Raw genomic sequence first — 19616 nt, 5'->3', positions numbered from 1 at the left:
CTCACAATACTCAAAGCTTTCATCGAAGATGTCACGGCTGGCAACCCATTCAAATCACTAGATTCAATTCGAACTATTTCATCATTCTTGCATCTCAAATCAATAGTTTTCCATTTGCAATTCACAATAGTATCGTGCAAAGTTAGCCAATCCATACCCAGAATTATATCAAACTCATCAAAAGGTAATAACATCAGATCATCCTGAAAACAAATGTCTCGAAACATTAACGGACAACTCTTGCAGACTTTATCAACCAAAACACATTTGTCTAGGGGGTTCGATACTGTAATCACAAATTTAGTAGACTCTACAGGTAAAGTCTTACTGTTCACTAAGTTTATGCATATATATGAATGTGTTGATCCTAGATCTATCAACGCAATCACAGAAGTATCGTAAAGAGTAAAAGTACCAGTTATAACATCTAGAGACGAAGCTTCCTTACAAGCTCGAATGGCGTAGGCTCTGGCAGGTGCTTTAGCCTCGGATCATATAACAGTGTCTTTAGTTCCTTTGTGACTACCACTCATATTTCTTGTGTTCCTGGGAGGTCTACCTCGAGCTGATATGTTACTTTGTCATAGATTTTTCACAATTTCTTGCTCAACAGACTTGGACAATCACAAATAAAATGATCTAATGATCCACATTTAAAACAAGCCCGATCATACAATCTATAATTACCGAGATGTCTTTTACCACAGTGTTTGCACTTTGGGCGATCAGATCTGAAATTTCCAACACTTACAACAGAAGTAGCTGGAGCTCTAAGGTTCGAATGAGTTCTAGCATGATCTCTACTCGAATACCCCACATTAGCCTTTGAACGGCTATAATCATCACAGAATTTCTTTGGCATAGACTGAAATGATTTGCTTACAGATCTCTTTCTCACATCTCTAGCTTCTGAGATAGTCTTTCTTTTCTTTTTCCCGAGTTCTTCGGCTTTACATGCTCGGTTAACAACTATAACAAACTCTTTTATTTATAAAATCCCGATTAATAATTTGATGTCTTCATTAAAGCCATCCTCGAATCTCTTCACATAATTGCTTCAGTCAAAACACATTCCCGTACATATTGGCTCAATCTCACAAATTCTCGCTCATATTCTGTAATAGACATAGGCCTTGTTTAAGCTCAAGAAACTCTTTGCGTTTCTGATTGATAAATATTTGACTGATATATTTCTTTTGGAATTTAGCTTGAAAGAAATCCTAGATGACTCGTTCTCTCGAAACCACAGATATCAATGTCTTCAACAAATGATATGCCATATCTCTCAAAAGTGAAACGACACATTTTATGCATTCATCTGGAGTCAAAGACAATTTATCAAACACTCGTATCGTGTTCTCTAACCAAAATTCAGCTCTCTCGGTATCATCATTAGTAGTAGCTCGAAATTTTTTGACCCCATATTCTCTAATTTTATCGACCGGAGGCTTAATCAACTGAATCAGATTAGCTTGTGGCCTAGCAGGAACTTGCAGAGGATTGACCAGGGGTGAATGTTATGGCACAACCGGATTAGTTCGAATATTTTGGGTGAACCAATCGTTCATCATTTGATAAAAAGCCGGCCTAACCTCTCCCTTATGGCTACTAGTAGTAGGTCTAGAGTCGGATGGCGCTGTCCCTTGAGCGGGAGCAGGCGCATTATTTTCAACATCATGAACTACGGCTCGTTCGGGTTTATAAATATAGCATGTATAGCTAGACTCATATACGCTACGTTAATCCTAGAATCAGCTAAACTGTAGCTCTGATACCAACCAAATGTAACACCCTAACCCGTATCCGTCGTCAGAATAGGGTTAAAGGCATTACGGGACTTATGAAAACATTTACAGTTCATTTCACCATCATCATAGCATCATAATCATACATCAATACAGAGTCCCTTATATAGGTCATCGAAACTTTAAGCATGCATTAGAAAGGGGTCGGGACTAAACTAAGTTTATAAAAAACTTTTCAAAACTTAAACATTTTTCAAAGTTGTACAGGTCAGACGCCCGTATGAACAGGTCGTGAACCTCACATGACTTTAGACACGCCCGTGTGTTTAGGACGTGTCAAAACATGGGATACATACTGACTTGTCAACACGGCCACAAGATACACCCGTGTTCCAGGCCGTGTGAAAATTAGAGAGGCTACTGACTTGGCCACAAGGTTGACCACACGCCCGTGTGTGCGACTGTGTGGTCTGCCCAGGCTCATTTCGAAATGGCCCTCGAGCAACACAGCAGAGACACACGACTGTGTCTCTGCCCGTGTGGACAAAAATAGGCCATTTGCAAGGCCAAATTGCCACCCATTAGGGGTCCTCCATACAAGCAAATAAATAGGTATCTAAAGCATCAAATTTTCAACCAATTTCAAACCCAAATCATACATTACTCATATCATATATTCATCAACCTATTTCATTCATAATTCACAAATCAAAACATAACATTCATAAGTCAAAAGACATATCAAAACATATGATTTGTAATATCAATTTACCTCATTCATTCTCATGCCAAATTGTTACCAAAACCACAATCAAACATATACCAAAAACTTACCAAATTGACCATTTCTTTTGGCCAACCAAAAACACCTCAAAATAGAAACATTGCATCACATATCATGTACCAAATTCAAACCATAAGTTTAACCATAATCTAGCCATATCACATGGCATGATATACACATTACAAAACATATTCACATACTTCTAGCCTATACATGCCATACTTCAATATTTACACTTTCAAAAGATACCAAAATAGAGTTCGATAGTGTGGTGATGTTCCTCAACGATCCCGAAGCTTCCGGTAGCTTCGATATCTATAAAACAATTGAAAGACACATAAAGTAGGCTTTCAAAAGCTTAGTAAGCCATATACAAATAAACTTAACAATATAAACATATAAGCATCATAATATACATATACTCCTTAGTCAAATGTAATCACAAACCACATAGCTCAAATACATTTCACATATCCCCATTCATTTGCACATATAGCATATTTTCTCATACTTTTGTCACATATAATCACTTGATCAAATATGATATAAACTTTCAACATCAAATATGATATACAATTTCAAACGTACCTGAATCAGATACACATTTCATATAATCATTTGTTTCTCGGAATACCCGTTGAACTATTCCGAATGAATAAAGATACTCGGATAGCTTAGAAAACTTGTACAATGCCAACATCCCAGACGTGGTCTTACATGTAATCAATATCTATGCCACTATCCTAGATAGGGTCTTACACGAGTTCAAATACGATGCCGATGTCCCAGACATGGTCTTACATGAAAACACATATCGGATCCTATGTCATGACATATGTATCCTAACTATTCCTATAGTTTGTACAGGACTTCTTGGATGTCGAAACTTTGTCGATACTTTCTCAGATATCTCATACTGAACTCATATAGTCATTTATCATTGTTCAAAAGCATATAAACAATAATAATTCAATTCAAAACATATTTATTTGTATATCGACTTACCTTGTATGAAAATGAACGGAAACGAACAACTATTCAACGGCTTTCATTTTCCACTAGAGTCAAAGACAATTCATCAAACACTCGTTTCGTGTTTTCTAACAAAAATTTAGCTCTCTTGGCATCATTATTAGTAGTATCTTGGAATTCTTCGGCCCCATATTTTCTAATTTTATTGACCGGAGGCTTAATCAACTTAATTAGATTAGCTTGTGGCCTAGCAGGAACTTGCGGAGGATTGACCGGGGGTGAATGTTGTGGTACAGCCAGATTAGTTCGGATATTTTTTGGTGAACCAATCATTCATCATTTGGTAAAAAGCCTGCCTAGCCTCTCCCTTATGGCTACGAGTAGCAGGTCTAAAGTCGGATGGCGCTGTCTTTTGAGTGGGAGCAGGTGCATTGTTCTCGACATCATCAGCTACGGCTCGTTAGGGATCCATTTGCTATATAAAAACACATTTTCATTGTCAAGATTCATCACTATTCTCTGCCCAAGTGCAGACTAGACCAGTTCAAATGCTTCGGTTAACAATATTCTCATCTGTCCAAGTTTTGCTAATATGGAATAAGCTATTCGACTTTCATAAGACGAAAATTTTATCACACAATCATTCAGAATTCACTCATCATGCTAATCAAAGACCATTTCACTTGCATTAGCTCAAATAACCAATATATCTCAATTGAAGACATTAGCTTTAATTAACTTGCTTGAGAAAAGAGATCTATCATACCAATTGAAATTTGAAATTTCACCATTTATGCCTTTGCCGATGTCAAATCCTTACACGAAAATTAGAGGAATCCAAATACTAAAATCACCGCATTACCATGATCAAATCAGGAGCATAGTCACACTTGACATGATTATCGCAAGCTAAAGAACACACTTTGAACATAAGTCATAATTGACAGTTTATTGAACAAAGATAACAAGAAAACCAAGTAAAGAAATCTAGGATAGAGAAATCCTGAGATACGATACTATATCGGAAGACCGAAAACAAACTTTTAAGAAAATCTAAAAGACCTCGATAATTCCTCAGAGAGAAAAAGTCCAAAAGAAAACATCATTTCATCCCACTGGAATCAAATGCAACAATTAAAGGAAACAGAATCATAGCATCATTGCATTTTCTCATAAGTTCCCAATAGATAGAATGTAACAGAATACAAGAGAGAAGTAGAGCAAAACAAATTATAAATCGGTCTGACTGACAATGCCTTCCTTTGACGTTTAGATCAGATAGCATTCTTATATAACAAGAATTTCATCAGGAGATAGATAGCTACTATAACCCTTCGCATATATCGAGAGATGCAATCATCATCTGTTCACTGTAATTACCATACTCAGACATTTCATATTTCGAATATTATATCTCTAATCATAAATCCCATATTATTCTTTTCATTAAAGAAGATCAGTTCTGAGAAGGTCACAATCATTACATTTTCTCGACCTCGTACCTGAGTAGTTTGATTTACCAAAGTAAATTTCTTCTCTAACTGTGGCAGTGCATATCTCAAATAATCCTTATGTCAACCTAATACTTTTCTAGCTCTAGCTTACTTATCAACTCATTCTCAATCTCTAATCATGTTTATAGTTCTTCCCCTACTGAACTCTTTGCTTTCACCCTTTTGAGTTTATTCAGTGCAAATTTCATAAAATTCCAATACAAAACACCATTCTGGTAAAGGGGTGAGATCGTAGGGCCTTTAACTCGACTCTCATATACATATGCATATGACACAACTTTCATCATCATAGCGAAACCATCACAATCATGTCATTCATTTCAGGGAAATTATCGTTCATATTTGTATTTCACAATTTTTCGATTATCTTATTCACTCAAGTTCACTTATGCACACATTTTATGAATACTGGATAACTTTTCTCGTCACATTCACTTAATTAAACATATCAAGCACATCATATCATATGAGGGCCAAAAAACATGGATGAATATACATTACAATCAAAACTTTGATTTCGCACATTATCATATGCATGTCATTATAATCATATAAATCTATCCGAACAATTTAACATATTTATTTAAGTTATACGAGCTTGCCAATCGTAATCATTCTAATAGTTATACATGAACATTCTTTCTACCTGTATTTTTAGTAAGTTATCTAAACACATGCATTCACTCGAACAAATCAATAATATACACCATGAGATTGTCAATCAATCATAGATAAGCTCATTATGCCATGTACACATTAGATAAGCTCATTATGCCATGTACACATTCTATTTTATGTTTCTCATATCACAAATATGTACTTATAAATTTCACGAATCTTGTTCGTACCTTTTCGAGTTTTAGCTCCTCATAACTACACTTTATTTGAATACTTTAGTATCACCATCTATTTGATCGGGTGTAGCTCGACTAGAGAGTACCTTTATCTGAACAAGAAAGTTCTTATTAGCTTTGGGAGACATCACATTATCATCAATTTATGGCATGTATAGCTAGACTCTTACACGTGCTAGGTCAGTCTGAGAACCGAGTAAACCATAGCTCTAATACCACTAAATGTAACACCCCTTACCCGTGTCCGATGCTGTGTAACACCCCTTACCCAAGTCCAAGGCCAAGACGGGGTACGAGGCATTACTCAACTTAAACACAAGCACATGGGCATAACCAAATCATAAAAGCTAGAACAAATTTAAAACTTTTTAATAATTCTCTATAAGACCTTGACATGGGCCTATGAAGCCCAAATCACACTGTGAAAACGGTTCCAGGATAGTCTAAACTTTTTTGGAAACTCTGAAAAAAATACTACTTAAAACAAGGGTACACGCCCATGTGGTCAGTTTGACACGACCGTGATGAAGGCCCGTGGAATCACACGGCCTAAGTAAAATAGGGACACACCCGTTTCCCATGCCCGTGTGGATTTATTTTCCAATTCAAACCTACAAGGGTTTTTACACGGCTGGGAAAACACCCGTGTCCATAGCTCGTGTCCCTCACACGATCATGACATGCTTGTGCTGTAGCCTGTGTGCAAAAACCTTGACATTCTAAACCAAGTCACACACTCGTGGCCAGAGGCCGTGCCCTCCACACGGCTGAGACACACGGTTGTGCCTCTACCCGTGTGTTTACTACTATGCATACTGACTTGCAAATTCGAGGTGCAGGGGACACATGGCCGGACAACACGCCCATGGGGCTGACAGTGTGTCGCACACGGCCCAGACACAAGCCCGTGTGTCTACCCATGTGGACAAAAATAAGGCTATCTACCAAGCCTTTTTGCCACCCTTACTTGTGTTAATTCATACCGCATCAAGACATACCAATTTCATACACAACCACACGGCTAAATCAACCCCCAACCAAACATTCCACAGATTAGGGTCACTCTACTTATTCACAAACAATTCAACAACATGCAAAATCATTCAACTTACTCATTCCCAAAATGAGGTCATCATTTGCATTTATTAATAACCAATATTAGCCACCATCCATGGCATTATACAAAATGACTCAATAGCTATGACAAGCCACTTGTTTGGCCCAAAACAATGTGACCATTACAAAAAGACTAGTTTGTATACATGCCATAATCAAAATGATAAAACTAGCTATACTAAATGCTTAAGGGATAGTGTGACTGGCTTCTCCGATGTAAGGCAATGATCCACAAGCTATTTTGGCCGCACTATAAGAAAATGGAAAGGAAAAAAGGTAAGCATAAAGCTTAGTAAGTCGCATTTAAATAATAAAATAACTACAAATTACCATAAGGGATCATAATCCCAAAATAACTCAATTTGCACACAAGGTGAGGATTCATAAATACTATTAGTGCGTATTCATCTCACACCAAGCATACAATGATGATTGAATTCACATTTAATACTTTAGGAAAAATACACAGGTGGTCATAAGCATAACTTACTCACTTTCCTTCCTTACTAAACATACAACGTAAATAAAGCTCGTATTTCATAATTCTCATTTAGGTACTGGTACCACTCACCACATGGTCATAAGTTCTCTCATTTCGATATAAATCATAAATCTCCCGTTGAACCATTTGGAATACTATAGGGTATTCAATAGCCCCAAACATGGGATCAGATGCCGACGCCATGTCCCAGAGATGGTTTTACACTGGCTAGCACATCAAAGTCGATGCCATGTCCCAGACAGGTCTTACACTGACTTTCATATATCAAGGCCGATGCCGTGTCCCAGACAGGTCTTACACTGGCTCTCATCTATCGGTGTTGATGCCATGTCCCAGACAGGTCTTACACTGACACACAATAAGCTGACGCCATGTGCCAAACAGGTCTTACACTAGCTTGTATATCTCGAGGCCGATGCATGTCCCATACATGTCTTACACTAGCTCTCTTCTCAATGCCAATGCATGTCCTAGACATGTCTTACACTGGCTCTCATAATGTGGCCGATGCATGTCCTAGACATGTCTTACACTAGTACACATATCACCTAATGTCATGGCATGAATATCCAAATCTAATCCTAATGTTCAACCAGGAGTCTTTATTACATTAATTTCTCAATATGCATACTCATATTTACAATAAAAATAATTTATATAATATTAATTTAATTACACGATCATAAAAATGTAGTTACGTTATTAACTTATAACCTACATCGAATTACAAAATGTAGGCGACTAGTCGATTTAATCTACTTGCTTGGCCTTCCCCCGGTCTAGGTTCGGATTTTGTATTTCTTGATATAAAATAATAAAAATTCCCTTATTTAATCGCTAAATAAATTTAGACAATCAAAATTCAGAATTTTGGCAAAATGACCATTTTGCCCCTAAACTTTCACAAAATGACCATTTTACCCTTAGGCTTGAAAATCGATTTTTATTGAATTTCTTCATGTCTTAAGCCTGGCCGAACCCTTCTTACTCTTATAGCAACCCAAAATTCCTATTATTTCACAACATTACTATCTATTTTATAAATACTACAAACTAGCCCTTTTTAGGAGTTTTTCATGAACACCACTTCACAAAAGTTGTTTGTTAAACAATTAAGATTCATTTTCTTCCATAAAATTTTAGCATATATCATAAATGATCTCATGGTGAATCTCTAAGCTTTTCACCATTTTGCAAAATAGTCCCCTTAATAGATAGCTCATGTTACAAGGGTTCTAAAAGTACCAAAATCATCAAGAATAACCATCTAAATCAGTTACTTGAGAGAGGAATAAGTGGCTGAAAGTTTCAAGCTCCCATGGATATTTCTTGGAGGAAAAATCAGTGGAAGAAAGAAGAGTAAAAAGATGATAACATTTTTCTCTTTATTTTATTTCTAGACAATATTAGGTCATCAACTCACCAAACCATTTGACCAATTGATTTTTCTTGTCCCTATAGCTGGCCTTGACTCTTTAAGGGGTCTAATTGCTCTTTAAAGACCTCCAATTATGGTTCTCTAGTCATTTGGTATATCTATCAAGTAAAATAAAACTTTTACCCTTTATGCGATTTAGTCTTTTTTCGATATTAAGCTCACAAACGCTAAAATTAATTCACCAAAATTTTCATACACTCATATAATCATGCTATAACACCAAATTAATAATAAAATAATTTCTCAACCTCGAATTTGTGATCCCAAAACCACTGTTCTGACTAAGCCCAAAATCGAGCTATTATACGCCGGAACAGGGTACGAGGCATTACTGGACTTAATCATTCACAAACATGCAAAAACTAGGCTACAGAATTTTATTCGTATCAAACTTTTCATACACATGCATAATGTCCCATACACGAGCCTACGAAGCCCTAAACATGCATTGAAAGTAGCTAGGGACTAAACTGAGAACCTTAGACATTTTTGGGAAAACTTAGACAATTTTTCCATGACACAAGGTCACACGCCTATGTGGACACAGGGACAAGTCTGTGTGCCTTCGACACGCTCATGTCCTTAGGCCGTGTAACTCTCTGACTATAACGTCAGCGAATAATTTGGACCACACGGCCAAGCCATACACCCGTGTGCTAAGGCTGTGTCCCCTATACGGTTGAGACATACAGCCGTGTTTGAGCCCATTTGGCCAACACTTAGGCTATTGTCCAAGCCTTTAAGTGATCCTTAATCCTTCACCTCTTTATTTCCATATTACACATTTAATTCATGGCCATGACCATTTAGATCAGTCATAAAACATTCATCATGCACATATTTCATAACAACAACCATATATGGCCAACAAACATAATCACATCACAAGCTTTAGAACATAGCATAGATAGATAGGTTCACAAACCATAATCAATATGAGCCACCCTTCATGGCCATATACGAATAACTCAATATAGGCCAATACATTTGGCTAGTCATGTTAACACATATCATAAAAAAAAAACCAAGTCCCTATACATGACACTCGAAGGCATTTAGCATATATATATCAATATTCCAAAGGTGATGGTTTGATAGTGTAGTGCTGCCTCTGACGACCTTTAACCCCGAGCTAACCTGTCAACACTAAAGTAAAGGAAAGGAAGAGAGTAAGCTTTATAGCTTAGTAAGACCGTATAAAATTAATAAGCAATTTATCAACTTGCTTCTCAAGGTAATACCACAATATTTGCGCTTTTGCTTATGTTCAAGTTAACCTATTTTCTGGAGTTGCAGTCACTAAATTACTTATATCTGGAGCTACAAAACTCCAAATTAAGATTCGCTAATTTTACCTAAAACTAGACTCACATATCTTCTTACCATGAAATATTCAGAATTTTGGCCTATCCAATAAGTACAGTTTATTCTTTAAAGTCACCCTTGTTTCGCTGTTCGACAGTTCCGACCCCTCTTCACTAAAAATTAATTTTCTTCTCATACGAGATTCAGATGATGTTCCCTTTTGTTTCTTTTGAAAATGATTCTATAAATTATAACCCATAATTATTTTTGTACAATTTTTAATGATTTTCCCAAATCAGAACAGAGGATTTCGAAAAACTCTGTCTCACAACAATTAAAATATCTCATAATATGAACTTCTTTTGCTTACACCGTTTCTTTTATATGAAACTACACTCAATAAGCTTTAATTTCATATTTTATTCAGCCTCTAATTCATTTTCCACAATTTTTGGTGGATTTTCGAAGTCGGACTGCTGCTGCTGTCCAAAACTATTTCAATGCTAATTTTACCCTTTCATAATTATGTTTAAATAGGCTTTCATGCCAATCAATATTTCTTTTCATATTTATTAGGCCACAAGGTGAATGGATAAACATTTCATGTCCCAATTTAATTTGACCTAAAAGCCTCACACACAATCATCCATCCAATTTACCACATAATTATACACCATAGGTATCGACCTAATATTTACAAGGTCGTCACAAAGTCATTCTCATAGGTATGACTTACTCATTTACATTCTTACCAAAAGTCCAATATACATTGAGCTCATCGCTCACGAATTTTTAGTACATACCTGTACCCTTTCAACATGATCATAAACATAGCTTACTCATTTTCATTCCTTACTAATCATACAACATACATTGAGCATGCATTTCATGAATTTCATGTAAGTACCTGTATCATTCATATCATGGTCATAACCTCTCTTATTCTTACATAAACTGTAGATTTCCCGTTGAACTATTTAGAATACTACAGGATATTCAATAAGCCTCAAGCATAGGGTAAGGTGCCAATGCCATGTCCCAGACATGGTCTTACATTGGCTCACACATCAAAGTCGACGCCATGTCCCAGACATGGTCTTACATTGACTCTCGTATATCAAGGCCGATGCCATGTCTCAGACATGGTCTTACACTGACACAAATCAAGCTGACCCCATGTCCCAGACATGGTCTTACACTAACTCTCATCTATCGGCGCCGATGCTGTGTCCCAGTCATGGTCTTACATTGACACATATCAAGTTGATGCCATGTCCCAGACATGGTCTTACACTAGCTCTCATATCTCCCTAGCATCATGGCATGAATATCCGATCTATTCCTACGGTTCAACCGGAAGTTTCCCGTATTAATCTCATCATACATTACTCATAGCCATATTCAAACATTTTATGCTAAATCAATCATTAAATGCATAATAACAATAAGTTTGTAATATTTATGCACATCTTACTCGTTTTAATGGAATATCATATTCCATCAAATTTCCAATGTATCCAATCATCACATAAATGTTATTAACATTTAGCATCATTTTCTCATACTTAATATCATCAACATATAATTCAATACAATCATAGCAAGATGGATTTCAAGTATATTAACAATAACATGGATAATATGCTTATTTAGTCGTACGGACTTACCTCGAATGCAAAAACGACTAATTATTCCCTTTTTATCCTAAATCACGTACTTTCTAGATTTAATCCCGAATATCAATTTTCTTGATCTAAAATAATAAAATTTAATAATTTAATCATCATATTAAATTAAGTGTTTCACAATTTATAATTTTGCAAAATAACCATTTTGCCCTAGACTTTCACAAAAATTATGATATTGCCCCTAGGCTCGTAAAACGATTTTTATCAAATTTGCTCATTAGCCAAGCCTAGCCCAACCTTTATTACTCATGTAGCAACTCAAAATTCCAATTATTTCACACAATTCCCATCCAATTTAACAAACTTTACAAAATGGTCCATATTAGGTGTTTTGATGAAAATCCTTTCATAAAAGTTGTTTATTTAACAACCAAGATTCATTTTCTTCCATAAAAATTCAGAAAGAAAACATGAATACTCTCATGGAAAAACCCTAGACTTTCAACCATTTTGCAAAATAGTCCCCTCATTAGCTAGATTATGCTACAAGTTTCCCAAAAGTAAAAAAAACTATCAAGAAAGGTCATCAAAATCACTTCCTTGTAAGGGATATAAGTTGCTGATATTTTTGAGCTTTCAAAACCCCCTCTTTGCTGGTATTTTCGGTGGGGAAGAATGATGATGAAAGATGATACCTCTTTTTCTTTATTTTATTATATTACTAGTCAAATTAGTCACCAATATTTCACCTAACTTTGACCCTACAATATTTTTGTCTCCTTGATCAACCACTAACATATTTATGGTTTATTTACTCAATAAAGATCCCTAATTTAATGTTATATAGCTACTTGACACCTTTAGCTAGTAGCACGAAACTTTCGCACTTTATGCGATTTGGTCCTTTTTCAAAATTAAGCAAGCAATCGCTAAAATTATTTCACCAAAATTTTCATGCATTCATATAATCATGCTATAACACATAAAATAACATTAAAAATAATTTATCTAGCCTTAGAATAATGGTTCTGAAACCACTGTTCTGACTAGGCCCAAAATCAGGCTGTTACACACATACGTTACGTTAGTCCTAGAATCGACTAAATCGTAGCTTTGATACCAACCAAATGTAACACCCCTAACCTGTATCCGTCTTTGAAAGAGGGTTAAAAGCATTACCAGACTTATCAAAACATTTACAATTCATTTCACCATCATCATAGCATCATAATCATACATCAATACAGAGTCCCTTATATAGGTCATCGAGACCTTAAGCATGCATTAGAAAGGGGTTGGAACTAAACTGAGTTTATAAAAAAATTTACAAAACTTAAACATTTTTCAAAGTTTTATAGGTCACACGCCCATATCAATAGGCCGTGTGCCTCACACGGCTTTAGACACGCCCGTGTGTCTAGGCCGTGTCAAAACAGGGCATACATATTGACTTGTCCACACGGCCACAAGACACGCCCGTTTGCCAGGCCGTGTGAAAATTAGGGAGGCTATTGACTTGGCCACACGGCTGACCACACGCCCGTGTATACGACCGTGTGGTCTACCCAAGCTCATTTCAAAATTTCCCTCGAGCAACATGGTGGAGACACATACCTGTGTCTCTGCCCGTGTGGGCAAAAAAAGGCCATTTGCAAGGCCAAATTGCCACCCATTAAGAGTCCTCCCTACAAGCATCAAACAGGCATCTAAAGTATCATATTTTCAACCAATTTCAAACCCAAATCATACATCATTCATATCATATTTTCATCAACCTATTTCATTCATAATTCACAAATCAAAACATAACATTCATAAGTCAAAGACATACCAAAACATATGATTTGTAATATCAATTTAACTCATTCATTCTTATGCCAAATTCTTACCAAAACCACAATCAAACATATACCAAAAACTTACCAAATTGACCATTTCTTTTGGCCAACCAAAAACACCTCATAATAGCAACATTGCATCACATATCATATACCAAATTCAAACCATAAGTTTGACCATAATCTAGCAATATCACATGGCATGATATGCACATTACAAAACATATTCACATACTTCTAGCCTATACATGCCATACTTTAATATTTACACTTTCAAAAGATACCAAAATAGAGTTCGATAGTGTGGTGATGTTTCTCAATGATCCCCGAGCTTTCGGTAGCTTTGATATTTATGAAACAGTTTAAAGACACACAAAGTAAGCTTTCAAAAGCTTAATAAGCCATATATAAATAAACGTAACAACATAAACATATAAGCATCGTAACATACATATACTCCTTAACCACATGCAATCAAAAACCACATAGCTTAAATACATTTCACATATTCCCCATTCATTTGCACATATAGCATATTTTCTCATACTTTTGTCACATATAATCACTTGATCAAATATGATATAACCTTTCAACATCAAATATGATATACAATTTTAAACGCACCTAAATCGGATACACATTTCATATAATCATTTGTTTCTCGGAATGCCAGTTGAACCATTCAGAATCAATAAGGATACTTGGATTGCTCGAAAAACTCGAACAATGCAAACATCCCAGACGTGGTCTTACATGTAATCAATATTGATGCCACTGTCTCAGACAGGGTCTTCACGAGATCAAATAAGATGCCGATGTCCCAGACGTGGTCTTACACGAAAACATATATCGGATTCTATGTCATGATATATGTATCCTAACTATTCCTATGGTTCATACGAGACTTCTTGGACATCGAAACTTTGTCGATACTTTCTCAGATATCTCACACTCAACTCATATAATCATTTATCATTGTTCAAAAGCATATAAATAATAATAATTCAATTCAAAACACATTTATTTGTATATCGACTTAGCTCCTTGTAAACTGAAAAATATACAGATTTTATAATTTGTCACCTTTTAATTAGATTTGTTGTTAAAACCAAGTAATTGCTTAATAAATTAATGAAATATATGAAAATATGAAATTGGGACATGAAAATTTTAAAATGTGATTTTATGCTTTATTATATAATTTTCATGCAAAAATGGCTTCCTTTATATTAATTTGAGCATATTATATTTTCAAGCTATAAAGTGGGCCATGCATGATTAAATTAAATAATAAAATATAAAGTTATATTTAATAATTTATTTTAATATGTTTTATTAATAAATTGGGTTTTAATTAATGAAGTAAATTGATTAATTAAAGTGGTTAATTTACATTCTTTGGTCCTCTAAATTATCTACTATTGCGGGACAAGTCAGAGAGCTTTATGTTGATTACAAAACTATCCAAATGGAGGACCAAATCAACCCAAAATTCAGCTGCATGTGAATGTTCATAAATCAAATTTTGGTTTAATTACACAAGGTCCTTGAAGAGTTGAAGAAATCGGAGATTTGCTTGGAGATTTGCAATTGACTGAGTCCTAATCCTGATGATGTTGTGGCGCTTAAATCAAACAAAAATCAGCAACATTTCCAAAAATCATGGTCAGCCACCTTTGGATGAATTTACAAAAGATGGACACTCATATTTTTAGCAAACTAGCTCCCTTGCCTCACCTATAAATAAGACCCCATTTCTCACTTTTCTAATCATCCCTCATCCTTTATCCCTCAATCATTCCTCACTCATTCATCATTCTCTCCTCTCTCAACTCTCTTGGCCCTCATGCCTATCATCATTGCATAAAGATTTTTAGCAAATTATCCTCTTAAAGAGCCCTTGGTCGGCCACCTCAGAGAGCCATCAGCAAAGGAGCGAAGTGAAGGAGTGAAAGAGCCCTCGTCAGTCAGAGTCTTGGGTGACAACCACTTTGATTTGGGTTTAATCTTTCTTTTCTTTAACTTAATTCAAGAATGTTTGCTATGTGTTTACTGTTCATGTTTACAACAATGTTAATTTTATTTAAGCTAGGATGATTAGTTTGATTGAATAATAATTATTTGATTCATGTTTATAATGTTTGTGCCTGAATCGATCATGTTTTCAATTAAAATCAAGTCTGTATTTTATTCATACATGATTGAAATACACCTGAATTAGCTAAACGATCCTAACCAGACGACGGCTAAAGGATGCATAATTGAAATGTGCATGCTCAATTTAGATCCTAACCTGATTATATTGCAGGTTGCATAACAACCCTAACCAGGCTCTGTTATTAGCATAGTTTTTAGATTTGTGTGATTAAACTGTTTCAAATCTAACACGTCTCACATGAATACTAAGAAACCCTTAGTAAATAAGGATCAGCAAAATGCATATTTACTAAGTAAAGGATTTCGAAAGGACCTTATGTATTTTCCAAACTCATGAAAGATTGAGTTGCCATCTAATGTTTTCCGAATATTGATAAGCATGTTGATAATAATTTGAGTTTAATTAAATTGATAATAATTTGAGTTTAATTAAAGTAATTGTCATAGCTTATTTACGTTATAATTGTTGCTTATTGTGTTAATTCTTCTAATATCTATTTCATTCATATAGTTTGCATACTTAGGATAAATTGCATTAGAGATCATTGCATTTAGTTTCATATACTTAATTTTTCATCACTTCTCAATTATATTGTTTTTATTTATAAAATTGCTAATATAATTTTACAAATTAAGTGACTTAGCACAAATACAATCCCTATGGAGACGATAACTCGATACTTACTTATTATTTGATAACGACTGTGTACACCTGCACAAACCCGAGCGTTACAAGTTTTTGGCACTGTTGTCGGGGATTGTCAACTGTTGCCATAGTCATTTTTTGTGAAATTATTTATATTCTATTTGGTTATTTCTAACATTACTAACTTATATTTTTTTAATTTTGTGATTTTATTTTTAGGTGTTTATGAGCATAGATCGGATTATCGATTTACTCCCAGTAGACCCTGAAATTGAACGAACTTTTAGACAAAAAAGATGTGAATGAACAGCTCAAAGACAGAACGAGATGGACCATGGAAATCAAAATCAAGACCAAGGTAATAAAGATGAACATGTATGAAACCCCAGCCTCATTGCCGATGATCGGGATCGATGTATCAGACAATATGCTGTGCCACTTTTCAATGAGTTAAATCCAGGAATTAGAAGGCCAGATATTGAGGCAACCCAATTCGAATTGAAACTAGTGATGTTTCAAATGCTACAAACGGTGGGCCAATTTAGTGATATTCCCATGGAAGATCCACTTCTCCACCTTTGATTGTTAACAGAGGTGAATGATTCATTCAAGATAGCCAGTGTGAATGAAGACACACTGAGGTTAAAGTTGTTTCTGTACTCACTGTGAGATCGAGCATGAGCATGGCTCAATTCATTGCCACTAAGTTCCATATCTATTTGGCAAGAATTAGCAGAGAGATTTTTAATTAAGTATTTCCCGCCTAGCAAGAATGCTAGATTGAGGAACGAGATCACAACTTTCCAAAAATTAGATGACGAGTCTTTGTATGAGGCTTGGGAGCGATTCAAGGAGTTACTTTGTAAGTTTCCTCATCATGGGATTCCTCATTGTATCCAATTGGAGGCATTCTATAATGGTCTCAATGCACATACAAGATTGACGATAGATGCTTCTGTGAATGGTGCAATTTTGTCTAAGTCTTATAATGAGGCTTGTGAGATCATCGAGAGGATCGCAAGTAATAACTATCAATGGCCAACAAATTGAACAACTTCAAGTAGACGAGTAGCTGGAGTTCATGAAGTTGATGCTCTCACTTCGTTATCAGCTCAGGTATCGTCTACTTCCTCTATGTTAAAGCAGTTTACCGCTAATAATGCTAATAATTTTGCAGCTCAGCCACCAAGTCCGTTTGAAGTAGTTTTCTGTGTGTATTGTGAGGAAGGTCATTATTTCGACAATTGCCCATTGAATCCTGAGTCAGTGTACTATGTGGGGAACCAACATCAATATAGGAGTGGACAAGGACCCCAGTCCAACTTCTATAATCCTTCATGGCATAATCATCCCAACATTTCTTGGAGCAAACAAGGAAATGGACTAAACAACAACTTTATACAGCATAGACCCAACCAATCTCAAGGGTTTAATCAGCAAGTTCCAAAACCAGCCCAAGCTGGATCATCAAATAGTTTGGAGAACTTGTTGAAAGCATACATAGCAAAGAACAACATTTTGATCCAGAGCCAAGCAGCAACATTGAAAAATTTGGAAAACCAAATGGGTCAGTTAGCTACGGATCTTCGTAATAGATCGCAAGGAACATTGTGAGCAATTCTGAGAATCCAAGAAACTTTGGTAAAGAACATATCAAGGCAGTGGCATTGTGAAGTGGTAAAATTCTAGAACCCCGATTGATTGAGGTTGAAGACGAACTAGTTAAAAAGGAGGAAAGTCAACCAGCTGTTGAAATTCCTACACTAAAGGAATCAGAATATGCAAAGACTGACAAGGTAAATTGTAACTTAATGAATTCAAATACTTTAACACCTTCTTTGGATGCAGACTTACGTACTCAGAAGAGTTGTCTGGTTCAACTGAAAGTTCCATCACCTCCATATCCGCAAAGATTGCAGCAACACAAGAAGAAATAGAAAGTGCAATTCAATAAGTTTTTGCATGTTTTGAAGCAATTACATATCAATATTCCATTGGTGGAGGCTTTAGAACAAATGCCGAATTACGTGAAGTTTATGAAGGATGTACTATCCAAGAAGAAATAACTGTGTGAGTATGAGACTATCGCCTTGATAAAGGAGTGCATTGCGTTCCTGCAGAACAAGTTGCCACCGAAATTGAAGGATCCAGTAAGCTTTACGATAGCTTGTAACATTGGTGAATCTTATTGTGGTAAAGCTTTGTGTGACTTAGGAGCAAGTATCAACTTGATGTCTAAGTCTATTTTCAAGATACTAGGGATAGGAGAAGTAAAACCTACAACTGTGACGCTCCAGCTAGGGGATCGATCTTTAGCATACCTCAAAGGGAAGATCGAGGATGTTTTGGTAAGAGTCGATACATTTATTTTTCCTGCTAATTTCATTATTTTAGATTTTGAAGCAGATAAGGAAGTGCAAATTATCCTTGGGAGACCTTTCCTAGCCACGGGAAGAACGTTAATTGATGTGCAGAAAGGCGAACTCACCATGAGAGTTCAAGATGATCAAGTAACTTTTAACATTCTTCAAGTGATGAAATTTCCTGATCCAATAGGAGAGTATTCAGTTATGGAAGAGTTAGAAGCCTTGATTTCTATGGAAACCAATTTTGAGGAAGATCCATTGAAGAAAGCCTTAGGGTTTGACCCTTTAGAGGATGAAGAAAGTGAAGAAAACATGGTTCTGATGGAAGCCAATCCGAGAAATTTTATTCAATCCATATGGTTTGAACCATTGGAGTTGGAAGTCAGAGAATTTGTGCAACCCAAATTGTCAATTGAAGAACCGCCTACACTCGAACTAAAGGTACTTCTTTCTCATTTGAAATACGTTTATTTAGGTGACTGTTCCACTTTTCCTGTTATTATTTCAGTAGAACTGACAAAAGATCAAGAAGAGCAACTAATTACTGTTCTAAAGAAATTTAAGAAAGCAATTGGTTGGACTATAACTGATATTCGAGGTATAAGCCCTTCATTTTGCATTCACAAAATTATTCTAAAGGAAGGTGAAAAAGCTCGAATTGATGGGAAAAGGAGGCTTAATCCTATTATGAAGGAAGTTGTGAGAAAGGAAGTGATCAAATGGTTAGATGCAGGAATCATCTATCCTATTT

At 35.6% G+C, this 19616-nt stretch overlaps 1 non-coding gene across 1 annotated transcript; it reads right to left on the bottom strand.

The window, feature by feature from the left end:
* Positions 1-17276: 17276 nt before the first annotated feature.
* LOC128289752 (small nucleolar RNA R71) lies at positions 17277-17383 on the bottom strand. Its single transcript, XR_008279397.1, has one exon. It is a non-coding gene; the product is annotated as a small nucleolar RNA R71 (small nucleolar RNA).
* Between the last annotated feature and the right edge of the window lie 2233 nt (positions 17384-19616).

Source organism: Gossypium arboreum, chromosome 2, assembly GCF_025698485.1.
Source record: "Gossypium arboreum isolate Shixiya-1 chromosome 2, ASM2569848v2, whole genome shotgun sequence".
Classification (NCBI taxonomy): Eukaryota; Viridiplantae; Streptophyta; class Magnoliopsida; order Malvales; family Malvaceae; genus Gossypium; species Gossypium arboreum.
Note: the sequence above shows the minus strand (reverse complement) of the source record. Positions and strands in the feature narration are given on the sequence as shown.